Raw genomic sequence first — 17,626 nt, forward strand, 5'->3', positions numbered from 1 at the left:
GCTATAAGCCACATTCAAACTTCAGGCTTCTGCTAGGCCGAGTTCTCAAACTGAATAATTCCTGGGACAAGCCTGGGAGAGACTCTGTACAAATTTCGGCTAGGCTCAGCTCCCAGAGAAGAGTGGACTTCTCACTGATGGATCAGGCCTTATTGCTCCTGGTCTCCACCCCTAATAGGTTCTGGCCAACCCACCCCTTCCACCTGACTCACAATTATGATTTAAACTAACTAATCTATTTAACCCTTTCACATATGAACTTTCTGAGCCCCCATGCTCTGTGATGGACCATGGCATCACACTGATTTTTATTTATAAAACAATAAAATTAAGAAGATTTGGAGGGATTGCATGAACTTGTGCAATACCAAACTCATCTTCCCTCTCCTTCCACTCCTTTTGTTTATCTCACATATTTGTGAATTGTGTCCAGTTACATTTTATGTAAGAGGAGATGTCTCCTGTGTTTGTATAGCCCCTAGCCCAATGGGCCCTTTAGGAGCTATAGAAATATAGTTTAACAGTGGTAAAATAATAATAATTTGAACTCTGATTTTTGATCCTGACAGCAGACAAATCCTTTGGTATTTGTACTCATCCAAGTCCATGATGTGATATATGGTAGTTTCATGGGTCACATCCTTCATCCTTGCTTGAAGAGTCATTATATTTGCATACATATTTCCCACAACAGTTATTGTTTTGAACTCTATCATTTTGCCAGAAAGAAAGAGAACAAGCCGGTACAGTAATTAGTCTGATATTCTCCAGGGACAGTTGTATCATTTTGTTGTCAGAGCAATCGCCTACATCAAAATTAATTTCACCAAAACATCAAACATCATCTATAGCATCCAATGTTTTCCACAACCTTTTCACCTGCACTTGTACAAATACTTTAGTTACTCCTTCCTCCAGTAACTATCTTTGTCTTTACATATTCTTGGTATACATTAGTTGGTGGCCAATTATACCTAACTCTCCTCCATTAAGACAGGTTTCAGAGGAACAGCCGTGTTAGTCTGTATTCGCAAAAAGAAAAGGAGTACTTGTGGCACCTTAGAGACTAAACAATTTATTTGAGCATGAGCTTTCAACTGTAGCTCACGAAAGCTCATGCTCAAATAAATTGGTTAGTCTCTAAGGTGCCACAAGTACTCCTTTTCTCCTCCATTACATTTTCAAGAAGGAAATGTACCTAGGAAAAATGGTGCAAAGGCCAGAAAGAATACGGATATATATTCATTACTGAAGTGTCTTAATAAATCAGTGTATTAATAAGAGTATCAATAACCCACATCACTGGAAGTGAATGTTGTCACTGTAGAACGCTGAACAGAAGACAAGAGCAGCTAGAAAGTAGGTTTTTAAATGCTCATTAAAGATTGAGTGTGCAGGGCATCTGTTTTGCTTTATTGAGTCTTTGTAAGGAGAAAGCATACGAACATTATAAAGCAGAAGGAGGGCTGGGAATAATTTTATCTGGCCCAGTTACCTAATTAGCTGTTTTACTCACTAATAACTCATAAAAGTCTCCACTGTTAAGAAAGTACTTGAGTTAAAGTGTGGATGTGTCAGTTGCTACTGCTAACTGCCATTGCTAACTTGCACAACAAGGCTCATACTCTGCATGAAGGAGTTCTGCCTGCAGCTGCTGTTCTCATGCTATCCCCGTGTGCTGGGGTTTGACATTAATTGAAAGAGCTCATCTAAACCCACTCTTACTATCCATTTTCACTTTTAGAAAATTTCAGCCACATTCCTTCTTGGCTATATTTTCTTCAATGAATGAAATCTTAATTTTTCTGGCCATTATATCCATTATATGGCTCTTAGAATTCTTGCTCCTCTTGGTCGGACTCATTTTATTGATTTTGTTTCTTTTGTCTTGTCTGGTCTCCAAAACATGAGAGTCCAGTGATAGCCTCAACTTCCTTCTAATTCTAACAAAGAACATTTGGATAATTTTTTTCATCATTGTGTTCAGCTACCCAAATGTCACATCTTTCTCCAGGATGCCCATTGCTCATGGGGGGAAGGTCCTACCATTTTAGTAGGGTTCAGTGATTTTGTAATTAAGGGGTGTCCATGACTTTTGCAATCAAGTTTGGGTTTATCTCTAGGTGTTGGAGGAGGGGTTCTGCTCCCTTAGGCAAGGCATGAAGAAAGATAAGTATTGCCAGTGTACTCTAGCCCTGAGCTTTCACTGTGGGGGTGGTATGTTCAATACATGATATAATGGGCTCTCTGCAGCAGTGAGAAGAGCTTTTAACACCCTAGCCAGGATGAGAAACTGATTGGTGGGTAAACCAAGGGGGAGGGTTCAAATATCTTGTGTGAGAGGGTCTTGTTTTAGTTTCTTAGGCCCTTCCCTTGAAATTATCCTGTTTGACTGCACTGAAGCGCATTTGTTTCTTTTACCTTAGGTGTTGTTTGTGAAATGCCAGCTCTGTGATTTTACTAGGATTCATATGCTCCAGGGTTCTTTCAAGGAACACGTCCCACATGAACACCTAGGCATGGGTGGGTGAAACTGCTGGCCCAATTCTGAATCAGCTTGTTCTAGTTCTGATTTGAATGTTCTACCAATCCAGAGTAGCAGATGGTTGAGGGAGTTACACTGTAAGACAAAACCATTTTGAGAGGATTATACATGTTTGATCATTAGGGATCTATTTCTTGGCACTGTTACTGTACAGACCATTTGAAAATTTATGTCGGAATTCTTCAGGCTGCCAATAGTACTGATATTAGTCAGAGGAGTTTGTTTGGGTTGTCTTTAACCGCTGCATTGATATCATTTCTGACAGTGGTTTGAGCATGGGCCTGCTAAACCCAGGGTTGTGAGTTCAATCCTTGAGGGGGCCATTTAGGGATCTGGGGCAAAAACTTGTGGATTGGTCCTGCTTTAAGCAGGGGGTTGGACTAGATGACCTCTTGAGGTCCCTTCCAACCCTGATATTCTATGATTCTATGAAATAACCAAAGGTCGCAGAGAGATTGCACAGTGATGAAAACACCTTTATCTTACCTTCAAGGTGAGCTAGAAAGCAAAAAGTGTTGAGAAAGTGAGACTGATTTATTTTATTTCTGTAGATGTATAAAAGAGGGCCACAGTTGAACAAATGTCCATCCTACACTCTGAGCTCCATTACAATAGTTCAAATTACTATTCAGTACCTGAGCAATGAGCTGCTCATCCTGACATCAAACATCCTGACATTCACTCTCTTCCTCACCACCCTCTAACCTCATGTGGAAAATGGATTTGAACTTGGGTCTCCCACTTTGTAGGAGAGTGACCTAGCCACTGGGATATGTGCTGTGTATGTCTTCCCCCCCACACCTCGCTGTTGTTGAAGCAGTTCCACTTTGCATAAACAATTAAAGAATCATTAGTGCAAGGACTTGAACTTTAGTCTCTCACATCCTAGGCAAGTGCATAGACAACCTTTTTTACATGCTTTTCCTGGCCCAATGTCTATTCATGGTCATCATGAATGACCACAAGTTGCCATTATGAATGACAAATTTCAAAATCATGGAATTTGCTGTAGAATTGAAATCCTGGTTCCTTCACAGCTCTACAGCTTGATCAGATTTGTTATTGGCTTAGCAGATCCTGTTGATGCAATGGTCAAATCCAAGTTGTCTGTGGATATCTTTTGCCAGCATAGAGTCATACCGATCTCAGATAAGGATGTCACCACAGAGTTGGGATTTCACTGACCTCCAACTTACTCAGTTCTTATATTTCAGGAAGCACAATGTGCTCATGGATTCACTGTGCATGTGAGATTTGAATAGCTCTCAGTGTTGCTGAGCATGACTGCCAGATTCTAACTCATTTCTGAAATGATTCTGACTTGTCCTATATGAAAATTGAGAGGTGTTCTCCATTGACTGTACATACATGGCCCATGTTACCCATATCCTTTCTTGCCTGTCTAAAACCAAACAGTACTATTCACTGTGAGCTTGCTTTACTAAAGTTCCTCCTTTAATCATGGTTTCATAACCTTCCAGCCCTAATAGCAGGTACAGTCACGCTAGCCCCCACTCCTCAAAATAACCAAGGCACCAGCCTTCTTCTGCCCAGTACCTTATTTTCCAGACTTTGTGTGCTGAGATTAGTCAGGTAATCATATCAAAATGCCTGATACTATTGTATGTCTAGATAACAGAGGGACAGAGTTTGTCCCCAACATCCATACGTGGTTTAGACTACAGATGTGGAAAGTAGATCAGACACTTTTCCAACATCATTACCTCCATCCCAGAACTGCACAGAGAGCCCTATATAGGGTTGGGATTGGGCAGACAATGGATGAGTAGACATTTTCTGAAGGTCCAGATTAACAAAAGGATTTAGGCATGGCAACACCCAGTGCAATCCACAAACCCTAGATTAGGTGTGAAGGCTCCCTGTACAATGTATGGGGAGAGCTAGGTGCCTGAGAATAGGACCTACAACAGTCAGCACACTAGCCTACACTAACCTCTAGCAGATACTGATTGGAGGGACGTATCCTAAGCCCTGCCTCTCAGAAGGAGTTAGTGCTTAAGTCTGGGTTGGAAGGAGGCACCTATCTCTGCTTGTGATCCACATTGAGAACCCTCTGCTGGAGTCAGATGCCTAGACCGTTTCTTGACAGATCAGTGGCAGTGCATGCCTAACTTCATGCAAAATGGCTTGGCGGGCATGGGAGGATGCCTTCCTTGTGATCTATAGCCCAGTGGTAAGATGTTCCTGAGAGCTAGGAGACTCTGGATAAATTCCCCTCTCTGCTTGATGAAGAAAAGGGATTGGAACATGGGTTTCCTGTCTATTATTGCATCCTCTTGATGCAGTGAGATAAGGGATACTCTGAAAGACAGTCCTCAGAATTTTCCTGCCCCTCAAGTTCCTCTTGTGAGTTTTACTATAAGGAGGGGACGACCCTGTCCAGAGTTAATATTCTTGAAACGTTTTGACTATTTGGTCATTACTCAACATCAACAAAAAGAGCCTGTGACTGTTTGATTGTGGCCACTGCAGCTGAGCTCTACAATGAGAAAATCTATAGAAAACTGGAAACAGTACCCCAGAATTAGCTTGCAACTAACATCATCTGTGATCTTCACATTACAACTTAATTCTGAATGTCATTAACAAATACAAAGGTGCTAGCCACAAAGCACACATTGTCTGTAAGTGTTTTAACTCAATCAGCTGTTCAAAGTCATTTCCCCTAGGCATCAGACAGATGTTTGGCCTCTAGATAGATCCCTAGGTTCTGATTTCTGTATTCTCAAATGTCAAACTTTACAATATGGATTCAAGTCCTTTCTGTTCTTTTTGGTAGCAGTTATTTTGTTATTCTGTCATAAGGTAGCCTGTCAACTCATTTCTGGGACCTGGTTCACCTGTTCAGGTAAGGCTGAATATAATGCTCTAAGGGATGCTACACAGCCTTAAAGTTGGCTTAGCTGGCCACTGGAGGACACCCCAGCATAGGGGATCCTGAGGTGGCATGGAGCTGCAGTAGCAGCGTCTATGCTGCTCCTGAGGAATACCTGTGCTCCAGCAATCCCTGACTGCTGTAACAGTCACAGAAGTGGGTAGCATAAGTTGCATAGCTAGCTGGCACAAATTAGAGGAACCCTTAGGCTGTTCTAGTTTTCCTTGAGGACTTGACTGGCACCCAGGTTCAGGGGAGTGCAAAGGTGGCTTTGAACCCTTCATCCTGAGTAGTGCTGAACACTCCTTGGAGGCATCTCATTGCTTTGCCTGGGTTGCTTGTTTGAAGCCAAAGAAACAAAAGGAAAAATAATATGTCTTATCTTGACTTGTGTAGACATTGAGATATGTCCGTTAAGAAGATTGTTGTAGAATACTGCATGTTATTAGCGAGGGAGACATCTATTTATCCGCACTCCTAGTTGTACTCTAACCTTAATACTTGTAGATCCGCTTCATTATCAAACAGTGGCTTAGCGAGTCATAAAACAATTGTGCATAGTTAGAATGAGTATTTCTTAGTAATTAATGGAGTACATTCATCATAACAACTAAAGGTTACCCTCTGATCATGATTATTTAAGGCTCAGTGAAAGAGCTGGTATTCTCTCTCTGTTACCAGTTTTCAAGACCCATTCTCCAGTGTGTCTGTGCGTGTAGAATCCGTGTCATTCAGAACTCTGCATTTCTTATGCTGCCACAACTGCTGATGCTGCAGCGTCTCCTACTCTAAATGCAGACAGAGCAAATTGCAATACCTAGGTATATGGGATGGTGAATTTAATGAATGGCGCCCACTGGATATATGTCTCTGCAGCCTATGTCTCTGTTATTATATTAAATTACTTTCCCCCCTCTACATAGTAATTGTTATCTGGCTGTTGTGCGGTGTCTTAGGCCATGTCTACACTACGAAAGTACTCCAATTTTACAGAAGTCGATTTTGGGGAACAGATTGTATAAAGTCAGCTGCATGCATCCACCCTAAGCACATTAATTTGGCAGTGTGCATCCACAGTACCGTGGCAAGCATTGACATTCCGAGTGGTGCACTGTGGGTAGCTATCCCACAGTTCCCGCAGTCCCCGCTGCCCATTGGAATTCTGGGCTGAGCTCCCAGTGCCAGATGGGGCCAAAAATATGTCGCCAGTGGTTATGGGTAAATGTCGTCAGTCAACCCTCCCTCCCTCCGTGAAAGCAACAGCAGACAATCATTTTGCACCCTTTTCCCTGGATTGCCTGAGCAGACGCCATAGCATGGCAAGTGTGGAGCCTGTTCAGATCAGTGCAGCAGTTATGACCATTGTAAACACCTCGCGCATTATCGTGCAGTTTATGCAGAACCAGCACCTGAAAAACTAGGTGAGGAGGTGACGGCAGCACAGTGATGAGGACATGAACACAGATTTCTCTAAAACCGCGGTCCCCAGCAATTTGGAGATCATGGTGTTACCGGGGCAGGCTCATGCCGTGGAACGCCGATTCTGGGCCTGGGAAACAAGCACAGAGCGGTGGGACCGTATCGTGTTGCAGGTTTGGGATGATTCTCAGTGGCTCTGAAACTTTTGCATGCGTAAGGGCACTTTCATGGAACTTTGTGACTTGCTTTCCCCTGCCCTGAAGTGCAAGAATACCAAGATGAGAGCAGCCCTCACAGTTCACAAGCGAGTGACAATAGCCCTATATTGCACAATAGTGCAATGCCAGACAGCTACCAGTCAGTCAGTAATCAATTTGGAGTGGGCAAATCTACTGTGGGGGTTGCTGTGATGCAAGTAGCCAACACAATCATTGAGCTGCTGCTATCAAAGGTAGTGACTCTGGGAAATGTGCAGGTCATACTAGATGGCTTTGCTGCAATGGGATTCCCTAACTGTGGTGGGGCGACAGACAGAAAGCATATCCCTATTTTGGGACCACACCACCAGGGCAGCCAGTACATAAACTTCTTTTCACTGGTGCTGCAAGCACTGGTGGATCACAAAGGACGTTTCACCAGCATCAACGTGGGATGGCCGGGAAAGGTACATGACGCTCGCATCTTCAGGAACTCAGGTCTGTTTAAATGGCTGCAGGAAGGGATTTACTTTCCAGACCAGAAAATAACTGTTGGGGATGTTGAAATGCCTATATGTATCCTTGGGGACCCAGCCTACCCCTTAATGCCATGGCTCATAAGCCGTACACAGGCAGCCTGGACAGTAGTCAGGAGCTGTTCAACTACAGGCTGAGCAAGTGCAGAATGGTGGTGGAATGTGCAATTGGACATTTAAAGGGTCACTGGCGCAGTTTACTGACTCGCTCAGACCTCAGCGAAATCAATATTCCCATTGTTATTGCTGCTTGCTGTGTGCTCCACAATCTCTGTGAGATTAAGGGGGAGATGTTTATGGCGGGGTGGGAGGTTGATGCAAATCGCCTGGCCACTGAATATGCGCAGCCAGACACCAAGATGGTTAGAAGAGCACAGCAGGAAGCGCTGCGAATCAGAGAAGCTTTGAAAACCAGTTTCATGACTGGCCAGGGTACTGTGTGACACTTCTGTTTGTTTCTCCTTGATGAAAACCCTCCCCCTTGGTTGCCTCTAAATTCTCTGTAAGTCACCCACCCTCCCCCCTTCGATCACAGCTTGCTTGCAAAGGAAATAAAGTTACTATAATTTAAAAAACATGTATTCTTTATTTAATTGATTATAAAAATAGGGAGATAACTCACAAGGTAGCCCAGGTGGGGTGTGGGGGGAGGGTAGGAGGGAAGGAAAAGGCCACTTTAAAACTTCTTGGATGACAGCCTTCTGTTGCTTGGGCTGTCCACTAGGGTGGAGTGGTTGGGGCCCAGAGCTTCCCCGCCCCCCTCCCGCGTTCTTGGGCATCTGGGTGAGGAGGCTATGGAACTTGGGGAGGAGGGAGGGCGGTTAAGCAGAGGCTGCAGCAGTAGTCTGTGATCCTGCTGCCGTTCATGAACCTCCAAATGCCGAAGCATGTCCGTTTGATCCTGCAGTAGCCCCAGCATTGCCTCATGCCTCCTCTGATCTTCCTGCCGCCACCTCTCCTCACGTTCGTCGGCCACTGTCCTGTACTCTGCTATTGTGTCCCTCCACACAGCTCTGTCAGTGCCGGACGACTGCATGAGCCCAGAGAACATTTCATCGCGTGTGCATTTTTTTTGCCTGAGATAGCCTTTGGGATGGAGGAGGGAGGCTTGAAACATTTGCAGCTGCTGGAGGAAAAAAAGGGAGTGAAGTATGTAAAAAGATACATTTTACAGAACAATGACTATACTCTTTCACGGTGAACAACAATATTCACATTACATAGCACATGTGATTTTGGTACAAGGTCGCATTTTGAATCTTATATTGAGTGCCTGTGGCTTTGGTGTTAGAGATCACCCACGCAGGGCCAGGCAACAGAATTCGGCTTGCAGACAACCATGGTAAGCCATAGTCTTTCGGCTTCTGCAACCTTCATAACAGCAGCGCCTTCCTCTCCCATACCAAGCAAAGCACGTTGAGTTGGCCATTTAGTGCTGCGGTTTTCCTGTTAACGTGCAGCAGCAGAAACCAAACTAAGCCCCCTCCCCACATCCAATTCTCTGGGATGATTGCTTTACCCTTACCCCACCGCCTGGCTGGTATCAGGGAAGATGCCTGCTAGCCAAACGCGAACAGCTCAGCGCCAATGCCCCCCCTCCCACCGTGTGGCTAACTGCGGGGAGGATTTCTTTTCAGCCACAGGCAAACAGCCCCGTAGGAACGGCCACCTCTGAATGTCCCCTTAATTAAATTCCCCTATTTCAACCAGGTTACCATCAATGATATCACTCTCCTGAGGATAACACAGAGAGATAAAGAACAGATGTTGCTTGAATGCCAGCAAACAGAGGGACAATATGCTGCCAGGCTTTGTCATGCAATGATACCAGATTACTTGCTACTAGCATGGCGTGGTAAAGTGTCCTACCATGGAGGACAGAATAAGGCTGCTCTCCCCAGAAACCTTCTGCAAAGGCTTTTAGAGTACCTCCAGGAGAGCTTCATGGAGATGTTCCTTGAGGATTTCCGCTCCATCCCCAGACATTTTAACAGACTTTTCCAGTAGCTGTACTGGCCACGAATGCATCCCAAGTCCACAGGGCTACTTAATCATTAAAAAACGTTTGCTTTTATAACATGTATTATATTTTAAAAGGTACACTCACCAGAGGTCCCTTCTCCAGCTTCGTTGGGTTGGGAGGGTATTTCAGTCAGGGTCATAAAAAGATCCTGGCTGGCGGGCAGAATGGTGTGCTTTGTGCTCTCCCCAAGCTCATCCTCCTCCTCATCTTCCCCATCCGCAAAATCCTCAGGTGTGGCGGAGAGTACCCCATCATCGGAGGGGTTTATGGAGGAGATGATATGATGGGATAATATGATTTTGGCAATTAATTGATCTTTAAATATTCATGGTAAATAGGCCCAATGGCCTGTGATGGGATGTTAGATGGGGTGGGATCTGAGTTACTACAGAGAATTCTTTCCTGGGTATCTTGCTGGTGAACCTTGCCCATATGCTTAGGGTTCAGCTGATCGCCATATTTGGGGTCGGGAAGGAATTTTCCTCCAGGGAAGATTAGAAGAGGCCTGGAGGTTTTTCGCCTTCCTCTGTAGCATGGGGCATGGGTCACTTGCTGGAGGATTCTCTGCACCTTGAAGTCTTTAAAACATGATTTGAGGACTTCAATGGCTTAGACATAGGTGGGAGGTTTATTGCAGGATTGGGTGGGTGAGATTCTCTGGCCTGCATTGTGCAGGAGGTCAGACTAGATGATCATAATGGTCCCTTCTGATCTTAATATCTATGAAAAAGATCTATCGGAGTCCATGGACAGGGGTGGGGTAGTGGTGGCAAGCCCCCCTAGAATTGCATGCAGCTCAGCGTAGAAGCAGCATGTCTAGGACTCTGTCTCGGAGTGTCCGTTTGATTCTTTGGTTTTCTGGTATGCTTGTCTGAGCTCCTTGTCTGAGCGGCACTGAGTTGCGTCCCTGCTGTACCCTCTGTCCCTCATGGCCTCGGAGATTTTTTGAAATGTTTTGGCATTTCATCTTTTGGAACGTAGTTCTGATAGCACGGATTCCTCTCCCCATACAGTGATCATATCCAGTACCTCCCATTCGGTCCATGCTAGAGCTTTTTTTCAGTTCTGGGACTGCATGGTTACTTGTGCTGATGAGTTTGCCTGGCCAAACAGGAAATGAGGTTCAAAAGTTCCCGGGGCTTTTCCTGTACACCTGGCCAGTGCATCCAAGTTCAGAGTGCTGTCCTGAGCAGTCACAATGGTGCGCTGTGGGATAGCTCCTGGAGGCCAACACCTTCGAATTGCGTCCACACTAACCCTAATTCGAAACGGTGATGTCGAGTTCAGCGCTAATCCCCTCATTGGGGAGGAGTACAGAAATTGGTTTTAAGAGCCCTTTATGTAAAAAAAAAATGGCTTCGTTGTGTGGATGGGTGCAGGGTTAATTGGATTTAATGCTGCTAAATCTGACATAAACTCCTAGTGTAGACCAGGCCTCAGTCAAACCTGAGAAGGGAGGCACATATGAAGACTCACATGTCACCTGTAGTCTCAAGGAAAGTATCATTATTATACACACTGATTTTTGTTTATTTGGGCCTGTGATGGTTCTCGCTCGGGGGTTGGTTGGTAAGGTAGTCTTAGGCCCAGGAATTGCAGGGGGGTTGTTGGTAGGGCCACCGGGCTCTGACCCAGGCTCCTTTGAGGGCTACCAGTTATCAGACAGTCAGGGGCTGCTTATTGCTGCACTCTCTGGGCCACTGCCTATCATTCCCTGAGATTGTCCAAACTTGCTATCTGGGTCTAGGCAGTGTGAAGGGTGTCTGCACAAGGCACCTGGTGGCTGCTTGTAGCACGGTAGCTCTTTTCCTCTCTTGGGTGGCAACTGCCTCCTTCTGCAGCATGGCCCACCCTCCTAGGGCTTTCCCCCAGTGGGGTAGTCCAATCAAAGGAAAGAGGAATTAACAAAACTTGGAGTCCATATGAAAGGGAGAGGGGAATGCTTCCCTCTCAGACTGTTTCTGTGGCAGGTCCTCCCTTCCCTCAGAGAGGGACCAATGGGCGGTTGTTGTGGGGAGAGATTCTGCCTTTTCTCAGCTCTCTTTTGCTGGAGCTGCAGGTTGCAAGTCTGCTCTCTTCCCTGCTCCACCAAGTGTGCTGCTCCCCTGCCTTTAACTCTTCCTCCAAGTGGAGCATTTCCTACACATGTGGCAGGGCGGGACTGGCTGAGCCCAGAGCAGTTCCTTAATCAGTGTGGGGTGGGTATATACCTTCGCAAGGCTACATAACACTTCAGGGTCAGATCCTGCAAAGTTTTCGCATATGTCTACTCAGAGCTGGGAGAATAATTCCCAGCCCCAGGAGATGTTCTAGCATGCTAAAAACAGAATGTCGCATTGGCAATGTGATCTAGCCACCCCAAGTATGTATCTCAGAGACCCTATGCACGTGCTTGTGGCGACTAGCCCATCCCTCACCTTGCGCTGCCACAGCTATGGTCAGTTTTTAGGGCACTAGTTCAATGAGAACTAGCAAGAGTATGTCTCCCCGAACTGGGAATCACACACCCCTAGTTTGAAATGTAAACATATCCTTTCTCCTGTGAGAGGAACTACTATACTTGAATGACTATGGATTACAACCATCAACATGGCTTGATAGAATCTGAACCTGGGTTTAAGATATGGCTTTTTTTGAACTATGGGAGTACATCAAATACCATCCTGTAAGAAGCACAGAGTCGTGCAATAAATCATTTTTTCTGTATGCAAATTAAATACTAAACGTGTGTCATAAATATAAATGGAAGGGTAACCACCTTTCTGTATACAGTGCTATAAAATCCCTCCTCGCCAGAGGCAAAACCCTTTCACCTGTAAAGGATTAAGAAGCTAAGGTAGCCTTGCTGGCACCTGACCCAAATGACCAATGAGAGGACAAGATACTTTCAAATCTGGAGTGGGGGGGAACAAAGGGTTTGTCTGTCTGTGTGATGCTTTTGCCAGGAACAGATCAGGAAGGCAGCCTCAGAACTTCTGTTAAATTAGTAAGTAATCTAGCTAGAAATGCGTTAGATTTCCTTTTGTTTAATGGCTGGTAAAATAAGCTGTGCTGGAGGGAATGTATATTCCTGTTTTTGTGTCTTTTTGTAACTTAATGTTTTGCCTAAAGGGATTCTCTATGTTTTGAATCTGATTACCCTGTAAAGTATTTACTATCCTGATTTTACAGAGGTGATTCTTTTCTTTAATTAAAATTCTTTTTTAAAGAACCTGATTGATTTTTCCTTGTTCTTAAGATCCAAGAGTTTGGGTCTGTGTTCACCCATACAAATTGGTGAGGATTCTTATCAACCTTCCCTAGGAAAGGGAGTGAAGGGGTTGGGGGGCTATTTTGGGGAAAGACGTCTCCAAGTGGGCTCTTTCCCTGTTCTTTGTTTAAATCGCTTGGTGGTGGCAGCATACGGTTCAAGGACAAGGCAAAGTTTGTACCTTGGGAAAGTTTTAACCTAAGCTGGTAAGAATAAGCTTAGGGGGCCTTGCATGCAGGTCCCCACATCTGTACCCTAGAGTTCAGAGTGGGGAAGGAACCTTGACAATATGAAAAAGATCTATCATGTGATGGCATGCAACCCCATATCTGTGTTGTAGCTGTGATTTGTCACTTCTTGTTATAAATATTGCTATCTGATTAACATAAGAAAGGCCACTAGAAATCTGCAGGGAATCTCACCAAACACTTCCTCTTCCTCCCTGATTTCTGCAGAAATATTTGGAAAATTTGTAGGATTTTTAAAAGTTCACTCAAACACATATGAAACCACTAATAAATTTGAGCCAAACCTTGTGGGACTTACTCACTTTTTACTTAGCCAAACTCTCAGTATCTGCACAGTTTCAAGGATAGTAGGATCAGTGGAGGCTAGGGTTTAGGTAGCTCTGCCTTTCTATTATCCATATATATTCTGCATAACAATATTTTAAATGTGCTGCCTTATGTCTGTGATATTTGCTCCCATGTGAGACGAACCTCTTTGACTCAACCATATTAGAAGAATATTTCTGCTACAATAAGCAGTAAAACAATTAACCCTATCAACCTTAAACTGTCATCATTTGGCTTCAAAATTAAAAATGCACTTGAGATGAATGGAGAAGTTCAGCCCTCAGACAGCTATTGTTTCAGCCTGCTGTCAGACTCAGAAATGCAAAAGATCCTGGAGAAGAGTGGACTCACTGCTGGCTGGGCATGGCATAGGTCTTTCCTCTCTAGCTCTCCCTTCCAACAGTAGCTTCAGTCTTGCTGTGGTCTTCCTCTTCTCACAATGTGGCCTTCCACCCTTCTGGGGTAACAGAAATAATACTAATAGTCCCAATCCTTACCTCTGGTCTTTGGCCTAACCTCTCAGCCCCATGGTCCTCACACCCTTCTCTCAGGGTTTTAAATCATCCACATATCTTTACGTCGGGGGCTTCACACTGGTAGGACAACCTAGGACCAACCTCTACACCAGGTTCCAATCCACAGACCCTAACATTAGTAACCTTTGAGGCTGCCTCCCTGGACTCCTATCATTAGCCTTTCTTCAGGCCTTTTCCCCAGCCCATTCCTGTGTCCTTTTTAAATGATCAGTGCCTCCTAGGGTTTCTCCCCATTCACAGAGGTCCAGGTCCTGCCCTTGTGTCAGGATCAGCCACTGGACCTTGCAGCCATCCTGTATCTTCCAGGTATCCTCTCTCTGTGGACTTCCTCCTCACCCTACAGGAGTCTTCCTGTTTCTCACAGGTCTCTCCACTCTCTACTACCAAGAGAGCAACTCTAGAGTTCTACCCTCTATCCCTGCAGCTCCTCAAACTTCAGTCCAAGCACCCCTTAGGCTTTACAATCTCTACCTCTTGGGCTTTGCTTCCTTCTGGCTCAGGACTCTCTGGTACTTCTTCTGGCTTCCAAGGCATCTCTCTTAGTTTAGTCCATGAGAAGAAACTCCTAGCTGTTTGTCTCTTGGGTCTCCTCCCTGGCTTCTTTTCCCCACTGTCCTGTGCTTATTTCTTTATGAAGACACAGCTCTTTGCCACCTGGTTTTGATTAGCAGTTATGACTAACATGCTTTCAGGGGCCACCAAGTGGCCTAACTGGCTTCAGACTCCTATTAACCTATCATTAACCAATGTGGGGCTTACACACCCCATCAACAAATGCCAAAATAGAAGGTTCTGCAAAGAAAAGTCATACCAACATTTTAGAACTAGGAAAAATATTTGAGTTAGGGTTCGGTTCAAATTTTGAGCCGAGGTTCAGGTTGGCTCTTAAATGATTGAAAACGGTTCACCCGTCTCTACTAAGAACACAACTGAGGGATCACAATTACATTATCAAAATATTGTAAACAAAAATCACTAGTCAGGTCCCAAAAATCATGAGATTGGCTTCAAAATCATGGGGTTTTAAAAGCAATAAATGTGGAGGTCTGTGTATTTGCCTTCTGGTTTTTGAGCCTTTGAGAGTTTTTGATCTAAAGCTTTTCTCTGAACACATGAGGGCCAGAAACTCATCCAAAAAAAGAAAAGAAAAAGAAAAAATGGAGATTCTCATGTAATCACACATTTCCAGGAACTGGGGCTTTAAAAAAATATTATATAGTCATGACAATATTGCAAGAATTAGTAACACTGTGATAAAAACAAAGCAGTTAAAACTGTCTCTGAGTCTTCCTTCAGGGCCTGCAGTAGGTTTTGTAGAGCTTCTTCTATCTTCCTACTCACAGATGACTGGGTATTCCATGTCCTGTAGTTGCATCATCAGTGTTTTTATTGACTGGAAGATTTGGTATATGTAGGACGGGGCCCTGAATGTACGTGGTAACTGCACTGGTAGTCTAGACCTAATGCTTTCATTGTCTTGCCTTAAAAGCTAAAGTAGCAAAGGAAATTAATGTGTGGGAGAATGTAATTTTCCAAGTAATTAAATACTTTAAACATTGAGATTAATCATGTAAATACGGGTAGCAGTGTTGAGAAGGAAAAGAAGGACAAACATTATGACACATGCTAATGGTAAAATTGAAGCCAGTTGAAGTGACACCTGGGGTTTAATAAGAAAAAAATTTGCTCAATGCCAGCCAATGAATCTTCTTTATTATTACAATAATTGGTGTCCACACATGTGAGAGAACAGAAACAGGCCTAGTAAAAAGCAGCACATAAACACCGAATGTTCCCAAATGTCACCCTTTGAAGTTTGTTTTCAAAGTTCCTTACAAAGTAGCCAACTATGTTGCAGCTAATTATGTCAGTGTTCTCGTCTCACAGGGGATGACTTGCAGCATAACTGCACACAGGCAATAGTTTTAAAAACCAGTTTGTGACAGAATAGCATTTCTGGGTTGAGTTTGTGCACAAGACATATGGTAAATAAATACAGTTTGTGTTCAGGCTTTGTGGCTTTCATATCACAAGAAAGGACAGGACCACTAAAAGAACAAGAGGGGTGGAGGGTGAACTTCCCCCCTTTGTTGAAAACAAGTGAAATTTATATAATTTAAAATGCATGGAGCAATTAAGGTCTAGAATGGATAAGATCACAGCTCCTAGTAAGGGATGGTGCATTGGTGTACAGTACACCCCCAGGAGCATCCCAGGAAAAAAATCTCCCCATTCCCACAATGAGTGCAAGAGGTAATAATGATCTACTGTCTCATATCAGCAGCACATTATTAGTACCCTTTGTAATGTCTCAACTGCTCTAGGTGACACACTGGGGGCCCATTTCCTGCCACTATCTACCCTCTGCTCTGATTGCCATGGCAGTGTCCACTTACCCCGTTATTCCTCTGCACAGCCATGTACTCAAAGTCACAACTGAGCCCTGTACAGAAAATGAACAGATTAATGACATGTTTAGTCATGATTTATCACAAATAATTATTAAACACAAAAATATCTGTCTAGAGACAAAACTATAGGTTGGTATGGATACTGGAACTATGCAAATAGTCTCTGTGTGAAAAGTAACTGAAATATATGGGACGAAACAGAGAGGCCCCAATTTAGCAACACATTTAAGAACATACTGAAGTCCATCCCTAATCAGCAATGTATTTAAGCACACACTTAACTTTACTCTAATTATATAGTCCCACTGAAGTCAACATGTTACTTAAATTAAGCAAGTGCATAAATGCTTTGCTGATTTGGGATGGACTACAAAATTGGGGGTCTGGATGAATGCAGCTCTATTGTCCTTAATGATGATATAATGAGGTGTGTTTGAGTCTCTCTTCTTCTCCTTCTCTTGACCTTTCAGCTCATTCATTGCAAGGAAGCATTAATCTGGATGGCTTTCTTTGCTACTGGAGTTATGTTGAAGAAGTCCACCCAGTAAAAGTACAGACTGCTGTGTAACAAAGCAGCCTCTGGTGGAACACAACTGAGAGTATCAATTCAGGACAAATTGCTTAGAGCAGGGAAGTCACAGTCCAAGGCTGGGGGTCCTTTACATTTAAGGCACGCCAAACCAGCCGAACAGAGAGGACTTTGATTTTACCCCACTGGCTAACCACAAGTCATACAAGCAATTCCCTCAGATACTCCAGTTCACTTATATCACCACCAGTGCCACTCCTTATGGGGATGAATGGTTATGAAAACCAATACCCCAGTAAAAGAAAAAGGTTCTCCCAATCTCCCAACCTTCTCCCAAAGGACCAAGCCCCAGACCCAGGTCAATATACCAGTTAGATCTTACCCACAAATCATGCTATTGCCAATCCTTTAGAATCTAAAATCTAAAGGTTTATTTATAAAAAGAAAGAACTATAGATGAGAGTTAAAATTGGTTAAATGGAATCAATTACATACAGTAATGGCAAAGTTCTTGGTTCAGGCTTGTAGCAGTGATGGAATAAACAGCAGGTTCAAATTAAGTCTCTGGAGTACATCCACAACTTGGATTGGGTCATTCAGTCCTTTGTTCAGAGCTTCAGTCTGTAGCAAAGTTCCTCCAGAGGTAAGAAACAGGATTGAAAACAAAATGGAGGAGTTTCCAGGGCCTTGTATATTCTGTGCCATGTGG

This window comes from Caretta caretta, chromosome 3, assembly GCF_965140235.1.
Source record: "Caretta caretta isolate rCarCar2 chromosome 3, rCarCar1.hap1, whole genome shotgun sequence".
Lineage (NCBI taxonomy): Eukaryota > Metazoa > Chordata > Testudines > Cheloniidae > Caretta > Caretta caretta.